Genomic DNA, 15,752 nt, shown 5'->3' on the forward strand with positions numbered 1-15,752 from the left:
CCCCTCGTAGCCTTTGTCTAATGGCCGCTGTAAACGACCAGCTTCCTTCAAAGCGAGAGCATAAAAAAGCTGAGGGGAGAATGTAAATGAACATGTACAGTTCCCTTTTTCTTTGGTAAGCCAAAATACATCTCTCACCGTTATAGGGGTGGTTTTAGGGTAAGGCTGAGCAATGAGTGCTTCACCCACGGTCTGTTTACCTGCACATACAGTACGGGCTTCTGCTGACTCTTAGCACGAGGGAATGTAGAGAGGGAAAATGAATCATTACCACAGTCGTCAGCAGTAAAAGCATCCGATATGCTCATTCACTCTTTTTTAAAAATCCTTCCTTTGCACATAATTAACAAATTCACACATTTTGTGAAGGGTTAAAACGGAAAGGCTTGTACGTTCAGTGCACAGCCTCAATGAGTTCAGTTCTATATGATCTTCGTTTATTTGTAGTGGAACAGAACGGCAGTGGGAGTTTATGCTACATTTGATGTTCTTGTGCTAGGTTTTTTTGTCAGCTCCTCTCTTGCTCTTCTAAATTTGGCCCTGCAGATTCAACTTCTGTTTTATCGGGGCTTGGGGTTTTTTTCTTAAAGAAGTTGTGCAGGTCACTCACTGATTGCCTAAAATTAGCCCCCCAGCAAACAGTCTGCCTGAAGGGACTTCAGATTAACATCGTCTGTAGAGAGGTTTGCACCTGGGATGGCTGGAGGAAGGATTTACTGTTGCAAGTTTGGATTACCTCAAGAATCCCTTGGTCTCACTTGGTAGGTACTGCCTGAATCTAGTGGCTCTAAGGAGCTGCAGAAACGAGTCTGAAACGAACCGCCCAAGCCCCCTGAATGGTGTAGGAGCTTCATATGCTGCACAGGTTGTACTCGTGCCAGCAGAAGCAGCTAGAGGTGGGCGCATTCATTTGGATGTCAGCGTACTAACTCATGTTTTCATGTAAATAAGGGCTGAAATAGTTTATTTCCCCCCAGTAATGCATCTGAGCATGAACACATCATATTACGGTGACATAGTTTTAAATACTATATAACATTGCAATCCTACACCAACCCCGTAGCCACGACACCATTTTGTGTGTGCCACCCCAGCCTCAAACACCCCGATACTGCCGTACGATTCCTTAACACCACACATCTGAGCAGGAACCTCCAACGTCTCCGAGCCACTCAGCGCCCTGCTGGTGGCCCTGTGTGGTCTACCAAGCCTTCGGCATTTCAGCAGGCTGGAGCAGTGCTAAACATATTCCAACGCGCCTATGCAGGAGCTGCCGACAGAGCAGGTTGTCCGTCAGCAGAAGTGAGACGGTGGCAACCTTTGTTCTGAAGCACCCGTGTGGCTCCCGTGTTCGGCAGCCGCAGCTCGTTAAGGTTTTCAGGATCGGGTCAGGATTGTGCTCGGGACTAGTGGGTGGCCTGAGACTTCTGGCTTGATTGCAGTGACATCTGTTTACACCAGTGGTTAATTAGGCCTGAGGACTGGCCATCTCTCTGTATTCTTCCCCACTGTTTCTGCTTTTCTTTTTTCCCTTTATTTAAAGTATTCCCTCTTCGGCTGTAAAACAGAGCCTTCAGTTCTCTCGGCAGATTTTTTTCTCTTACCACACTGGCCCCGGTACTAGAGGAGCATCAGAATATCAGCGTAGTCTCTCTTCAAAAAAAAAATAACCAAGTGTTCCAGAAAAGAATGGCTTGTGCTTTTGATAGAGGCTGCAGAGCGAGCACTAAAAGGGAAAGAAAAGTAAATGCAGCATTTCACAGCCCCGGATTGTTTAAAACTTATCTCAATGTGAAGCACAGACCACTGTGTCTTGAGAAGAATGAGTGAAAAGCCAAGCCCCCGTTAGGAGCTTTTGTGCAGCACAGTCAGCTTTGGTGCGAACAGTCTGGCCTGGGTCGAAAACGAAGCACATCTCGCAGGTGATGCAGCCTGAATGGGATTTGGGAAGGAACGAGGATGTTTATGAAAAGCAGAAAGCCGTGCGTGGACCCAGCAGCGGTAGGCAGCGCGAACTTCCGTCAGAGGACAGCGTGTTTCAGCCAGAGCGAGGATGATGCACACCAGCAGTCTCCAGAGCACTGGGAGTGCACAGGGAATTACAGAGGGAGGGAGTCATCTCAGTGCATGAGGAATGCAGCAAAACCTCCTCTGACTAAGCCAGCTAATGCACGCTGCGTTTTTTTTTTTTTTTTTCTTTCCTGATAATCCTGTTCCGTAATATTTCCTTAATAATTTCATATGTGAAGAGTAGCCCTTCTGAAAAGCATCTCGATCACCAAGTCTCACTTTCAGACGAAACCTTGCCACCCTTGTCCTTGACACACACGGGGGATTTCTACCAGGTATGACTACCTCAGTTAAGATTTTTTTTTTAATTATTGCTTAACAAATTTACCGTGTGGCACAACCCTTGGCACTGCCAAGCAACAGCTGTACATTACTGGATTCCGTGGGCCCAATCCTGCAGCACTTGAAGCCAAAAGGCGTGTTTGGGAACAGACGTTGGCATCGAAGTCTGCAGAAAGGCTCAGAATAAGTACACGAAGGAGGTTAGCTGCGCTCAGAATATTGATTCACGAGCTCCGTGGTTTTTGCATCTCTGCTCATTTTACCTAAGTAAGACCAACTGCCCAATTGGACATATAATATATGATACTGCATTAGAACTGAGGCTGCGTTTGGTCATACTCATTAATTAAACTGATTTCCCCTGTAGTTTTTTTTTTCCTAGAGAACTAACGGAGAATGATAATTAAGCATATTATGCATTCTAGGGAACGACGTTTCTCCTACTGCCACAGAAACATTAGAGATGAAGAACATGAACTAAAGCAGAAAAATAAAAAAATTAAAAAAAAAAGAAAGAAAAGAAAAGCTAAAATGGGAGTGAGAAGGGGGAGCGTTCCTTCCTTCTGTTTCAGCTGATTCCTCTGTGCCTTGGGACGTGCACGGCAGCCTCGTCACAGCGGATGAGTTGCACCAGCAGGAAAAAATAAAAACCAAATGAAATCTAAAGCAGGGCAGCCCAGCTTTTCACAGGTGCGGCTGCCTGGTAATGCACAGATGCAGGCTGCAGTAATGCAGCACCCCAAATTTTGTGGTGGTTTTTTTGTTTTGTTTTGTTTTGTTTTTTTATTTTTATTTTTATTTTTTATTTTGAGGTGCTTGCTTTTATTTGTATCTGAACCTTGCCTGAGGAAACCGGCGGTGCTTCGGTCGAGGGGCTGCTGCTGAGCGTCGCTCCCTGCTGCTTCGGGGCTGCTGCTGTTGTCGTCACCTGCCCACAGCCCCCTCCAGAAGGCCAGTATTGACCCCTGAGCTGCCTGAAGGGAGATGTCTCGAGGCTTAGTGGCATTTAATCACATTTAATTCGTGCCTTTGCTTGTGGCATGCTTGCTTCTTACCCGTGAGACCTGCGTCGCTTGGTGGGGAGCGCTGCTCTGGTAGGATGAGCATCCTTGGCTACAGGCAGGCCCTTGGGTTAGCTTTTCCCAGGTTATTGGTGCTGGCAGGGTCTGACTTTGCAAAAAGTTGTCTGCTCTCAGGGCAACATTACGTGTTTGTCTGTCAGCTCCGGTGTGCGCTAATGCAAAGACATCGAGGGAGAGAATGAAGAAGGTGTTTTGTTCTTACATTTACCTGGTGAAGTCTCAGCATTAGCACGTATAGCAACTAAAAGGGCCAAGGATGTGCTTAGGAACAAAGGAAACAATTCACTGAGTGTTTTTTTTTTTGGCAAATTTTGAGGGGTGCTGATGTTCCAGCACACCAAAGGTTGCCACTGTTTCCCAACTGGCACAGACGTCGATAGCCAGAGCTTACCTGGCAATCTCTAATATTTCTAATGAATCGCCCTAAGAATCCTGGTGTCTGTTCCCCCCTCCCAGTCTTTGATTTCTGTTTGTTAATGGATTTCTTTTTGATACAGGAGGGTTTTTGAATGATCTAAGGAAGACCTGGCCTCACTCAGGCAAACTTTGTCCATCCCTGCACAAAGACAGGGCTGCATTTATGCTGTGCTTGTGGCCCGCTTCAGGTCAGTAACTATTGAAAAACACAGTTCCTTCTCTTTTAGCGTGTCATCCTCTTGTGCGAGCAGCTCGATGGCCTGCTCCTCAGGAGCACAGGGACTTTTCCCCCTGCTCCTGTGGTTTCTGGAAGCCTCTGCCAACTCCCTTCCCTGCCCAGCGTTTTGTGGCTCGGTCGCAGGCTGTTCCTGCGCTTACCAACATGTTTGGGCAAACTGTGCTGGGGCCTCTCAGACACCTCCTGGTCAGATCGCTCCGGGGCTGTGGGGCCGAGCTGCCTGGCCTGCAGGGCCTCATTAAATCACACTCCAGGCAATGTGAGACACGATGGGCAGCGGGATCGTTCGCTCTGTGTCGCCTAACCTCGTCCTGGCATGGCGGGGCCTGAGCACTGCGAAGTGTGGGCAGGAACTCCGCTCGTATCGATTCGTGTCATGACCTATGCTCATCTGAGAGTGTTTCTGAGCGTGGATGCAGGCTGTGTTCGTTGTGTTCAGAGGAACAATCTGAGTTACAGCGTGACTATAAACTCCTGCCAAGAAAGGCCCAGGGGAGTTACAGTAGGAAACAGGAGGGGCAGTGAGTTTTCTCTTATGGTAGTGTAAAATTGGAGCAACCTAACAAAGTCAGGAGCGGTCAAAACTCATACACTAGAGGCTCAGGCCTTTTGCTGCCGAGTATAAAAAGGCAAGACTGGGGCCTTGGGTATCAGAGTGAAGCCCAGCTCTTATTTAGAGAATGTTTGTGGTTCTGCCCATACTCCTGGCGATAGCGTGCACACACCCAGGAACAGGGACTGTAAGCCTGCCGTGGACTTTGAGCTCCAGAAGCCAGGCACTGCTTGGCTGGATGCATCCCCGGCGCAATTACACGGGGCCAGATCCTGCCGTGCTCCGAGTCCAGAACAACCCCCCTGAAGCAAAGGTTTCCACCGGTGGAGCTAGGAAATTGGGCTGCCAGAACCGCTCTAAAATAATATAAATAGATAAAAATCTGCAGCCTGTTTCTGAACTTGCTGTGCCTGCATGAAAGGAGTTGCCCACTGGGTGCTGGAGGGGTGACAGCAGCTGTTGTGTGACCTGCTGGCGACACGCGTCGTGGCCTTCTTGAATGTGAGGGTGGAGAAGAAAAAATCTATGCTTCAATTAGGAAGCAAAGGGGTTGGGATTCGCAGTGCTGTAGCTACAGAAGGCTTTATTCTGCTCTTGAATATGCTGGGGGAGACTCAGAGACATCACTGGGGTTGTTTCCCTTCTGCGCCAGTGTAAAGGAGGGCTCTGAAATTTGGTGGATTTGGCTTTTAAAAGCCAACAAAGTTGAAAATGTCCAAATATTCAGGCTGGCATTTGAGAGGACTGAAGCTCACCAGACAGGTACCAGTCAGGCCCTAAAGCAAATGAAGCTTTTCCTTTCACTGAGTGATTTTTATTATGACGGCTGTTAAATCAAGAAGAGCCTTGTTTTCCTGAGCCCGAGCACCAAATTTTCCGTCTGCAAGGAAGCATCCAGCCAGGGGAGATCCAGGTTTTAATTTCTGCCGCCTTGCGATCCGTTCAAAAGTCACTTATCAGGGACAAAATTCAGTAAAGGGCTCGGGATGGCTTCACGAACCTGCCTCAGGGCCACCTCTGCCCGGCAGTCAGAGGATGACAGAGCCTGGATTTCCTCAGACGGAGGAGGAGAGGTGTCTCCAGTCTTTTTGTTTTAAGCCCCAATTAGATGTTCTAATTTCAGTTCTAATTTCAAGAATCCATAAAATCGCCCTTCTCTTTTGGCGGGTTCACTCCATTTTTATTTTTTTCCCCTGTCCTCTGTGGGTTTTTGACGTAGGGTTTCCAGGTCCCATTCTTCTTTTCGGTTTTCGGGTTGGAAAGGGAACTTGGATTTCCAAGCAGCCCGTCAGCGTGATGGATCACAAATCATTACAGGCCGTTCGGAGCGTAATACCTACACACGTCGTGCTCTTAATGACTAATAATCACCTTTATGGCTGCTCTTAAAGCTTTATTGGCCCCGAGTACAGGCGCCACACCGGGACACGACCGCCCCGGATGGCGCCAGGACCCTGAGGTGCTGCAGCCCGCACGGGTGTGGGGATCCCACCTAAATCTGAGGGGACGCACCCAAATTTGAGGGAGCCCACTCAAATTTGAGGGAATCCACACACATTTGGGGAAAAACACCCAAATTTGGGGAAACTCACCCAAATTTGAGGGAACCCCCCCACATTTGAGGGAACCAACCTCTCTGAGGGCCCAGCTTTCCCTCAGGGGAAGAGGGGGGGGACACCGCCGTCCCCTCAGGTAAAGCCCCCGGCTGAGGCAAAGGGGGGACGGGGAGGGGGGGGGACACAGGCAGCAGCACCCCCCCCCCGGGGCTGCCCGGGATATTTGGGATTTTTGCGGTCGGCGCTTGGCGACCGCCTTTGTCCCGGAGCGGGGCCCGCTGCCGCCCGGGGCCGCCGAGCCCGGAGAGGAGGAGGAGGAGGAGGAGGAGGCAAGGGGAGGAAGGCCGGGCTGAGGCGGGGCTTTGCCGGAGGGCGAGGAGCTCGCCAGAGCCGCCCCTGGCGTCAGTGCTGGCGGCGGGTGCTGGAGCCGGGGCTGCTCCCGCCTCCTCCTCCTCCTCCTCCATTGTATAATGCTGCGTGAGCGCAGCCGCCGGGCCGGAGCGGAGGCTTAAATCCTCACACTGCCTCCTCCTCCTCCTCCTCCTCCTCCCTCCTCCTCCTCCTCCTCCTCCTCCTCCTCGCAGCCGGCGCGGGAGCGACAGATGGAGCTGCTCTGAGGGCGAGAGGTGCCGACCCCCCCAGGCTTGAGTTCCCAGGGGGAGCTGCATGTGGTGAGTGGGGCCGGGGGGGGGGGGCTGTTCAAATCGCCCTATTCCCCCTGCTGGGGGGCCCCACGGCCTGAAAGAGGGGGGGCAGGTGAGCCCCAAAGGGCTGGAGTTGTCCTTAAAAGCTGCCTGCCCCCTCCTCTTTCCCCTGGGCGATGCGCGGCGCCCCCAGCACGAGCAGGTGCTGGTGGTGGGCTTGCTTTGGGTCGGGGCTGGCCCCCCAAAAGTCCCCCCAGTGGAGGAAACCCCACTGCGAGCACTGGGGGAGCCGTTTGAGCCCTCAGGAGCCAGCCACCCTCCGGTTTCCTGAGAAGAGAGAAGGGTTTTGGGGTTCCCCTGAAGTTGGTGGTGCGGTGGCAAGGCGAGCCCGAGGGCCTGGGGGGGATTTGGGGTGCCCAGGAGCAGGGCTGACATATGGCTGGGCACAGCCAGCCCGCTGCCTGGACCCCTCCCGGGGCTGGCTGGGGATTAGCGGGGCTTCTCCTTGAGCCAGGGAGGAGAAACGGGGGCTGTGGGGGGGGAACTTAAGCGGGCAGGGGTTGTTCGTCTTCGGGAAGCGGTGGTGGAGACGCTGTGCCTCGAGTGGGACTCCAGCCCCGGGCAGCAAATCTTCTTTGGCAGTGCCCCTCTCTCCCCATGCAGGGCGTGCGCTGCCTCGCTCGCCTCGGTGCGTGGGGAGCCGGCAGGATGTGTCAGGATCTGGGGAGAGAAGCTTGCTTTGAGCACGAAAATCGGCGTGCGGTTACCCGCTGTCATGGCTTGCACTAAGTCAAGCGCAGCTGGAAAATGCTGGGATGCTTTAGCTGGAAATCTGCGGAGAGGTTCGTGTGCCATCCCTCAGGGACCGTCGGTGGCAAACTCGCAGTTGCCGGTCAGCCGCGTGCGTAAAATTAACCAAATCTGCCCATTTTGCCCCCCTCTCAGGGGGCCGCTCGCCCCTTCGCCGGCCAGCGGCGCGGCACATCAGAGCTGTCGCCTGCGTTCAGGCCAGCCCAAAGCTCTGGGGTTCAGGGAAGTGCAGGCTTTTTCAGCCGGTGCCCGGTGAAGTCAGCAGGGTGGCTCTCGCTGCCGTCAGTGGGTGCTGGATTTGGCCGCCGTGGAGCGTGTTATTGCTCAAACAATGGTGGGAGAGGGCTTGGCTGCCCCCTAACATCGGTTGTATGCCTGTGTGTCTGAAGCGCGGCTCACGGTTTGAGTCGAAGAGGCAGCTCCTGCCTTTTTAGTCAGGTTTGTAGGGATTCACCTGCGTAAAATGCTCCATCCAGATGTGTCGGTGCTAAGTCTCGCGGGCTTCTCACGGGGTACTGAATTTTTTTGAAGGCTCCTCGGTTCCTACTGAAGCGCACGGGAAGCTGTCACTTGGTAAAGCAAACTGTGGAGACGAGCTGTGAAGTTGCTGTAGCTTTATACACGTACTGCCTCAGAAATGGAGCAGTGGATTAGGCAGGGTGAGCCTGAAGTAGCCTTTCCTGCCTGAAGTTAAAACGCACACTTTTTTTTTTTTTTTAAGGTGGTATCTTTGGGGTGTGATTTAACAGCAGGCCAGCGGTGGTGGTGGAGATAGCAGCAGGCTGTCACTTCGTGCTGCCAGGCAGGTATCCGAGAGCTGGTCCTAGGGGACACTTCATTGTCCAGGCACACAGTGCAGCACCTAACAGCACAGCTGTAGGCTTTCCTCCTTCCGTGACTGATCCTACTTCCATTTAAGTTGGTGGCAAAAACCGCCCACTCCTTTTGGGCAGGAACTGGATTGGACTGCTAACGAACGAAGCTAGACTTTGTGCATGTTAAAGCAGCGCTTTGATTTTTCGTGCCGAGCTGATTTCTTTCTCTCTGAAGCTGATTAAAAACAAACAAAAAGAAACTTGCTAGCCGTAGGTACTTCAGGTTTTGTCTGTAGATGAAGCAGTCTTTAAGAACATTAAATACGTCTGTAGGTGCTGATTTATTAAGAAATGTAATTGTATTCCTTTGTACACCTGCTATTTTTTTTTTAATGGGAAAGATGAAGTAATGCCACTGTTTCTCTCAGTGTTTTGGTAGAAATAATGATATAAATAACCCAGGCACTCGAACTGTCTGCCTGAGAGGCACCGAGGAGTTTGAGATAATGTTCTACTATCAAGGAAACCCTCAAATTTCATATTCCAAATTTTTTTTTTTAGCTTCCGTGAAGTACAGCAGATCTTATGCGGTATCTAGTTTGAAGGATTTTGCCATCATTTACACAAGCTGCTTTTATTTTTCCAATAAATAATTCATAGGGGAAAAAAAAAAAATCCTTTCAGGAACTCTGACTTTTTTCACGCTGATGTAAAACACTCCTGGCACAGTTCATCTCCGAGAGCGCTAACGCCAGACAGGTGATCCAAAATACTTGTGACTATTTTTGCTTTTATGTAACATCTTAAAGTGTAATCTGTCAGGCGGGGAGAAGGCAGCGCTCTGAAAGTGTAAGTAGTTTTCTGGTAATCTACTTTTTATAAGGTCTGGATTGCAGGGATACACCTTCTTCCGAGCCAGCTCCCTACGTGCGAGCGGCGCAGGAGGAGGCAGCTCCAGTTGCAGCAGCGCCGGAGCAGGCGCACACGCACAAATCAGTGCCAGAAACGGCAGCGCTCAGCTACCGAGTCCAAAGATCACGAGTGTGCCCAAGGAGGGAGCAAGGTCCAGTTTAAATGGAAGCAGGTTGGCAGTGCGCACGGGCCTGGAGTGTGGATGAAGCTCTTGCTAATTAATGGTTTGAAGGAAGTCAAATTTGCCAATCCCAGAACAGTGCCGACTTTCTCCGGGGGCCCAGCGTTGCACGTTTTCTGCCGCTTGTTTTGTGTCCAAGCTCCTGCCAGTCAGAAAAGCTGTGCTGTCATGAAGAAGTGCCTGCTTTCTGTAAGTGGAAAGGGACCCTCCAACACGTGTTAGTTCTTTAATTCTTCTATAAACAAAGTCAATTTTTGTGTTTGCTGTAGCGGAGGCTGCAGGTTTTTTGGTTTGTTCAGCATTACCAGCGCAAACACTCAAAAAAAAAAAAAGAAATAAAATAACAATGCTGACTGTTCAACGCAAGCGGGGAAAGGCAGCCCTGTAAACGCGGCGCTAACTTTGCCGTTGGGTGCGCTGAAGTCGAGCAAAAACAAAGTTCAAAGCAAACATGTGGCTGGGAGAGCGCAGCGGCTGCGTGGAAGAAATAAGGCTGCTCGTCCCGTCCCGCCTTGGTGCCGCACCGAGCGCAGCGGGCTCCGTGCCCTCGCTGCTACCCAGGCGGGGACCAGGCGGGGACCAGGCGGTGTGTCACCGTGCAGAACAGAAACCGTGCGGCGCCGTGGGCCTGGCCGAGCGTGTCAGATGCTCTGTGTCATCGCAGAGCGACCGGGAGGAGCCGTGAAGGCTCCATGCTCGAGCAGCTGGGAGATTCCTCCAGCTCGAAGGGGAATTCCTGGCCGGGGAAGAGTTGCTTTGAGGGGTGTTCGTGAGGGAGAGCCGGGACCGTCTCTGGGGGCACAGCGCAGCGGGAGGGTACGGCGCAGGTGGGCTTCAGGAAAGGTGTGAAGTCCTAGTGAGGAGCAAGGAAAAGACTTACAGAGCCCAAAAGCCACCAGAAAGCAAGTTTGAGCCTTTCACACCTCGCTTTGCTGAGACCAGGCCTCAGATGGGGCAAGCGAGACAGTGGCCACCGCCACATCAGAGGGGCCAAGGTGCTGCTGTGTGTCACAGCCGTGCTCAGTGTCCTGGGTGTGCAAGTTCGAGCCATCACTTGCCCAAACACGGGGCCGGGTTCAGTCCTCTGCCCTGCATGGCACATAACTGTAGGGTTTCCCTACAACGCCCCAGGTTCCCAGTCTGTATGACCTGGTTGGTGTTTTGATGAGCAGTGGGCTTAACGAGGAACTTCTCATTAATAACACATTGGAATTGAGTTTTAAGTGGCATTGAATGACACGAATCTCAGTCCGAGTAATTACTGGGAGCCAAAGCTTGTTTCCCTTGCTTTCGCACCAGTAGGACGTATTTGATTTCATCTGGCAGCTTCTGCTCCCAGGCAAGTTTGAATAAAGTTGTGTTCTAGTGTGTTACAAAAGAGAAAAGTGCAAAAGTGGGTTGTTTTCTTCAATGTTATTTTTAACACTGGGCGGTATATGGAAGTAGCAGAAGAAAGAAGTTCCTTTTTCAAAGGAACCCTGACTTGGTGGAAAGATCTAAACTCACCCGAAAACTTGCTCAGATGATCTCTAATGAAAAAAACAAACAACTCTCTTGATCCCAGATCTTCGACCTCCCCAGAACCCCTCGTGCTGTTTGAGCCTTCGGTGGAAACGTGACAATTACCGACTCCTCCTTTCACAGTTGCCAAGCTTTTTGGTACCGAGGCCTGCACCATCAGCCTCTGACAAGCTCTTGGCGTGCCAGGCAGGCAGCAAGGCTGAGCGAGCTGCGCTATAGAAAGAACCACCCATGGTCGGAGGCAAACTATGCGGATATATGTTGGGGTGGAGGTTGGAAGGAGCGTGGAGGGCATATTTGAAGCAGACTGTGCGCAACTGCTACAGCAGGTCTGACTAGTTTCAGATGCCTACAGGCAGCTTTGTCTTAACTTCAGGTAGCTGCAAAACGAAGTTTGAAAACCTATTTCAGAAATACGCCGTCATCTTCCGGTGCCTCCACAAACCCTTTCCTTTTCATGTGTTTTTACAGGCAGCCTTTCACCCTTGGAAGAAGTGGTTAGCAGGTACACGTGCGTGCATAGGATTTGCATATTTTTAAAATACACGCTTCATCAAGATAGGAGCCCGGCGTTCGTGCGCAAACCGCGGCGTTTTTACGGCTAGTGGTAACCTTCTGCTTCCTTATCTCTGTACGTGAGCCCGTGAGGGAGCCCTCTCCGTTTGTGCCTTTTCTGGGAGCATGATTTGTTGCCGCCCGGCCCCGTGCAGGAGGAGTGACTTACACTTTATTGCGCCGTGCTGCCGTCGGAGGGGTTTTGACCGGGGTGACTTCGGTGCCAGCTGTCCCAGGGGGGCCGTGACTCGCTTAGGTTACCCTCCGGTGACGGAGCACACGGCCTAGGCTCTCCTCCCCTCCCTCTCCATCTGTTTGGCAAAGCCGGCCACCGAAGCAACCCTTCCCCTTTCCTCCCCTAACTGAAGTATTACACAAACGCCTCGCGAGTGAGAAGTGAGATCATATTTTCTGTATGCATGTAGCATACAGCAGAAAGCTTCCTGTTGCTGCCGTGCTTCTCGGGGCTGTCAGCGGAACGTACATTGGACATATGTGCTGTCAGAAGGCTTGCTGGCTCTTTTTTTTTTTCTTCTCCCCTTTTCTTTTCGTTTGTTTTTGCTTTTTGTTTAATTGTGGGGAAAACTAGCGTAACAACGTCCTGGGTGAGGTGAATGGCTTGTGTCTGACTGAAAAAATGAGGTTTAGGAGGTTTAGTTTCAGTTTCCCAGTCTCTTCTCCGTCTGTATTTTCCCCTCCTAATTCCCAGGGACTTACTTTCTGATCGAGTTTTTGTTCCACGTTAATTGACCTGCAGTGAGCGAGCTTCAGAGTATGTATTGAATTGCTAAAATATGCTGTTAAAGGGGTGTCCCTGTATAAGTCAAAGTGGTTTATTTGAGAATGTTTAAACCACTACACATAAAATTTACGTGGACCGTACGGTGACGATTTCAAAGGGGACTGCTTCGCTGGAGTAGTTTTATTGTGCAATCAAACAGGTGCTGGGAAAAATTAAATCTCTTTCCTCTCCGACTCGTGGCTGGTAATCGCTGAGAGTAGCTCAAGGCTGGCCAAAGTTCCCTTTATCAGCTCTCCGAAGGCTCCTTCGCTGGACGGGGAAGCACACGCTGTGTTTCTACAGATGTGAGAGCTGCAGTGCAGCGGGCTGAGAGGCCAGCAGTCATCGTGTTGCCTAACATCACTCAACACCGTCTCAGCAAACTCTCATGTCAAACTTTAACTACTTTTTTTTTTTGGGGGGGGGGGTCTTGCTGGTGGAGAAATGCCTTGCAGCTTTTCCACGTCCCTAAAAGAAACCCGAGGGCGGGCGGGTGCTTTTCTCACAGGCTTTTCTTGTTTGCAGGGCTGTGTTCGTTTTATTTAAGTGAAGATGTTGAAAACAACCCATGTGCAGTGTAACTCCTTTAAAAAGTGCCAGGGAAATGCCTTCTGTTACAATCTTTGTTTTTCTCCTCTTTTAACTTTCAATAGCAAGAAACTGGTTAACAAATAAAACCTGCAGGCCAGAAACTAAAATGACTTGTCATTGCTGGGATGTGTTTTGCATTTTGCTGTATACGTTTCTTTGGAGTTTTTTCTCTTCCCCTCCCTTCCCCCCCCCCCCCCCTCAGTTTGCTGCTTTTCAGTTTGACTGTGATAATTTATTCAGCACTGTTTTCAGAGCAATAACCTACTTTTTGGCAAACCATTCAGTTCTTTCCACAGCAGTGTGGGTATTTTTTTTTTCCCCCAAGTGTTTATTAAGGGTCTGCAAGGAGGGGGAAAAACAAGCTATCTTTGGGGAAAAGGCGCTGCGATCCTCTCGCAAGCAAGGACTCTTACCAAGTCATTATAAAGACGCGAGGAAAAACTCTCTCTTATTACCCACGAAGGGGTCTGGTCCCTCTTGGGTGCACACACCGCTCTCATTAACCTTTATAGGAATCGCACACATCCCGTAGAGCTCGGTCCCTGCATACACTAAAAATATCAGCCAGATCGTGACATGCACGTGCCTGTCGAGACGTCTTGTGCGCTGAAACGCCGCGCTGCCCCGATCTATTGTTGGGAGGGAGGAAGGATGTACAGCCGGCCCTGCTGTTTCGTCACCCTCCCGTAGAGACTGACCAGTAGCATCTTGGCGTTGCAGGTGTGGCATTTGAGCAGGCACTTTCTTGTGGCTGCACGAGCCCCTTTCAGATCGTCTCGAACGCAATTTCCAAGCAAGGAGCCTCCTCTCAGCCGGCGCTTTTCGCTCTGCCGGTGCCTGCGGGCTCTGAAGTGGGAAGAAAAGGCAGGCGGTCGGCTCTCGGCCCAATTGGGCCCCGAAGCGCTACACGGCCACCTTAATTGCTGCTGCTCCACTGCTGGAAGAGATGCTGGCCCTGCTCCTCCCCGCATGGAGCCCTCCTCGTGCCCCGCTCCCGCCGGCAGGGCTGGCGGCTGCCGGGCGAGGAGGCCCCGGGTGCCAGCAAAGAAACAGCAGCACAGAGCAGGCAGAGCAGCCCGGCTGCTCCCGGGGAGACTTGTGCGTAGAAGCCCTCGCGTGTTTTTCAGGTGACAGCAAGCAGAGCCTCCTGAATCATCAGCTAATCGCGTAGTAAAGTCCGAGGAGCTGGCCTAGCGCAGCGCCCGGTTTTATTTCCTGCAGCTCCGGTTTCCTGCTGCCGGTGCCCAGGTGCGTAACGCAGATCCTGCTCCTTGAGCTTTGGCTACTGGCAGCAGAGCCGTCCCGGGCCGCGTGCACGCAGCGCGGTATAATTTGATTCACGCTTGGCAGGCCTGGCAGCTTCCTTCATGCCGCCACGTGGAGGCTGAATTGGAGAATAACCTTGGCCCGGCTCATCGGGGTGGCTCTTCGAAGCACGGGGGGAGCCTCGGCACAGCCCGTGCCCGGCGAGGAGGCTCCTCGGTGTCCCTGCATGGTGGCACGGGCACTGGGTTAAGTAGATGGTGAGTGCAGCCGTGCTGGGGGAGGATATAAGGAGGGGTCTGTCTGGATATGGCGCAAGGCGAAGGCAGCTTCGCCCCGTGACCACCCCGAGCGCCGCAGCCACTAGCGGCAGTCACCCACCGAGGTCTGCGTCGAAGCTGGTGTTGGTGGTGAGATGGTGTTAGCAGCCCTGGGGAGGGCGTTCGGTGAAGTTTCCAGTTCGGGGCGAGACCAAAAAAGGGCAGGCCGGGGTCTTTGTGGCACCTGGTGGGCGCCGCCGTGAGGATGCTGAGGGGAGGCTGCGTGCGAGGCCGAACACGTGAGAATTGCCACTCTGAGACCTTTTCAGAGAGAAATCGCTGCTGCCGGGCAATCCAAACCTGCTCTTGTTCCAGTAAACGCGGCTGCCTTCCTGTGCATGAATAAAGCCCGGTTTGACTCAACGTTTTCTGGCCTCGGCGCGCTCTCCAGCTATGCCCTCTCCTCCCCTGCGCTGACAGGAGCTGCTGGTACTCGGGGCTCTTGCCTGGCCGCCCCCTTCCTTCGCAGCGCCCAACCTGTGCAGTCTTGTTCACCTCCTCGTTCTGCCAGGGTAGTTTTTAATGGCTTAACGAGCTAACAAGTGCTCGTCTGATTTAAACTTGTATTAAGGTCTGCTACCCCGATAGAATTCCTAATATTATAAACACCCTTAATAACACGGCTATAATCTAGAAAACCTGCTCTGCTTTTCCCAAACAATTACTTAATGAGGCAGTAATTTATCCCAAGCTATATTTATTGGAGCCCATTCCGGCTTTATCAGACGTACTCTGTTTGGTGTGTGCAGTTAGTCAAAAACATTAAAACTGCTCCGCTTCTTCCAAGGGAGCGCCTTACATTTAGCAAACTGACAGCATTAGAAACTGTTTCCAATTTAATAGGAGCATATGTTTCCTGCAAGACTTAACACACTGCAGAGTCGGAGATTGCCTTCGACTGCGGCTTTGCCTTTTTTTAGCCTGGTAGAAAAGGAGCTGGAAACCGGAGACAGAAGCGGAGTGCCGAAGTGGCGTTTCTGGTTGTTTTTGCTGCCTTTTGTTTTTCGCACAGCCTTCTAATGGGGCTTCGGCGGGCTGCGAGTTGAAGAAACTATCAAGAAAGTCGTGTGGGCGGCGCGCGGAGAGCTCTCGCTCGAAACGCAGTTTCTGATCATTAACAAACAGCAAGAGCTTGCTTTGCCCTCTGGGCCTCAAATAGTA

At 51.7% G+C, this 15,752-nt stretch overlaps 1 protein-coding gene across 2 annotated transcripts in view; it reads left to right on the plus strand.

Moving 5' to 3' along the window:
- The window catches only part of SERTAD2 (SERTA domain containing 2), a 121,618-nt gene that overhangs the window by 94,559 nt on the left and 11,307 nt on the right, over nucleotides 1–15,752 (plus strand). The window contains exon 1 of one of the 2 annotated variants that reach the window (XM_027452972.3): nucleotides 6,568–6,869. The exons of the other annotated variant lie outside the window; for it this stretch is intronic. The gene's annotated coding sequence lies outside the window, so the exon portion shown is untranslated. Of the gene's footprint in view, nucleotides 1–6,567; nucleotides 6,870–15,752 lie in introns of those variants that run through there. 2 annotated transcript variants of the gene reach the window in all.

This window comes from Anas platyrhynchos, chromosome 3 (genome assembly GCF_047663525.1).
Source record: "Anas platyrhynchos isolate ZD024472 breed Pekin duck chromosome 3, IASCAAS_PekinDuck_T2T, whole genome shotgun sequence".
NCBI classification, from domain to species: Eukaryota; Metazoa; Chordata; class Aves; order Anseriformes; family Anatidae; genus Anas; species Anas platyrhynchos.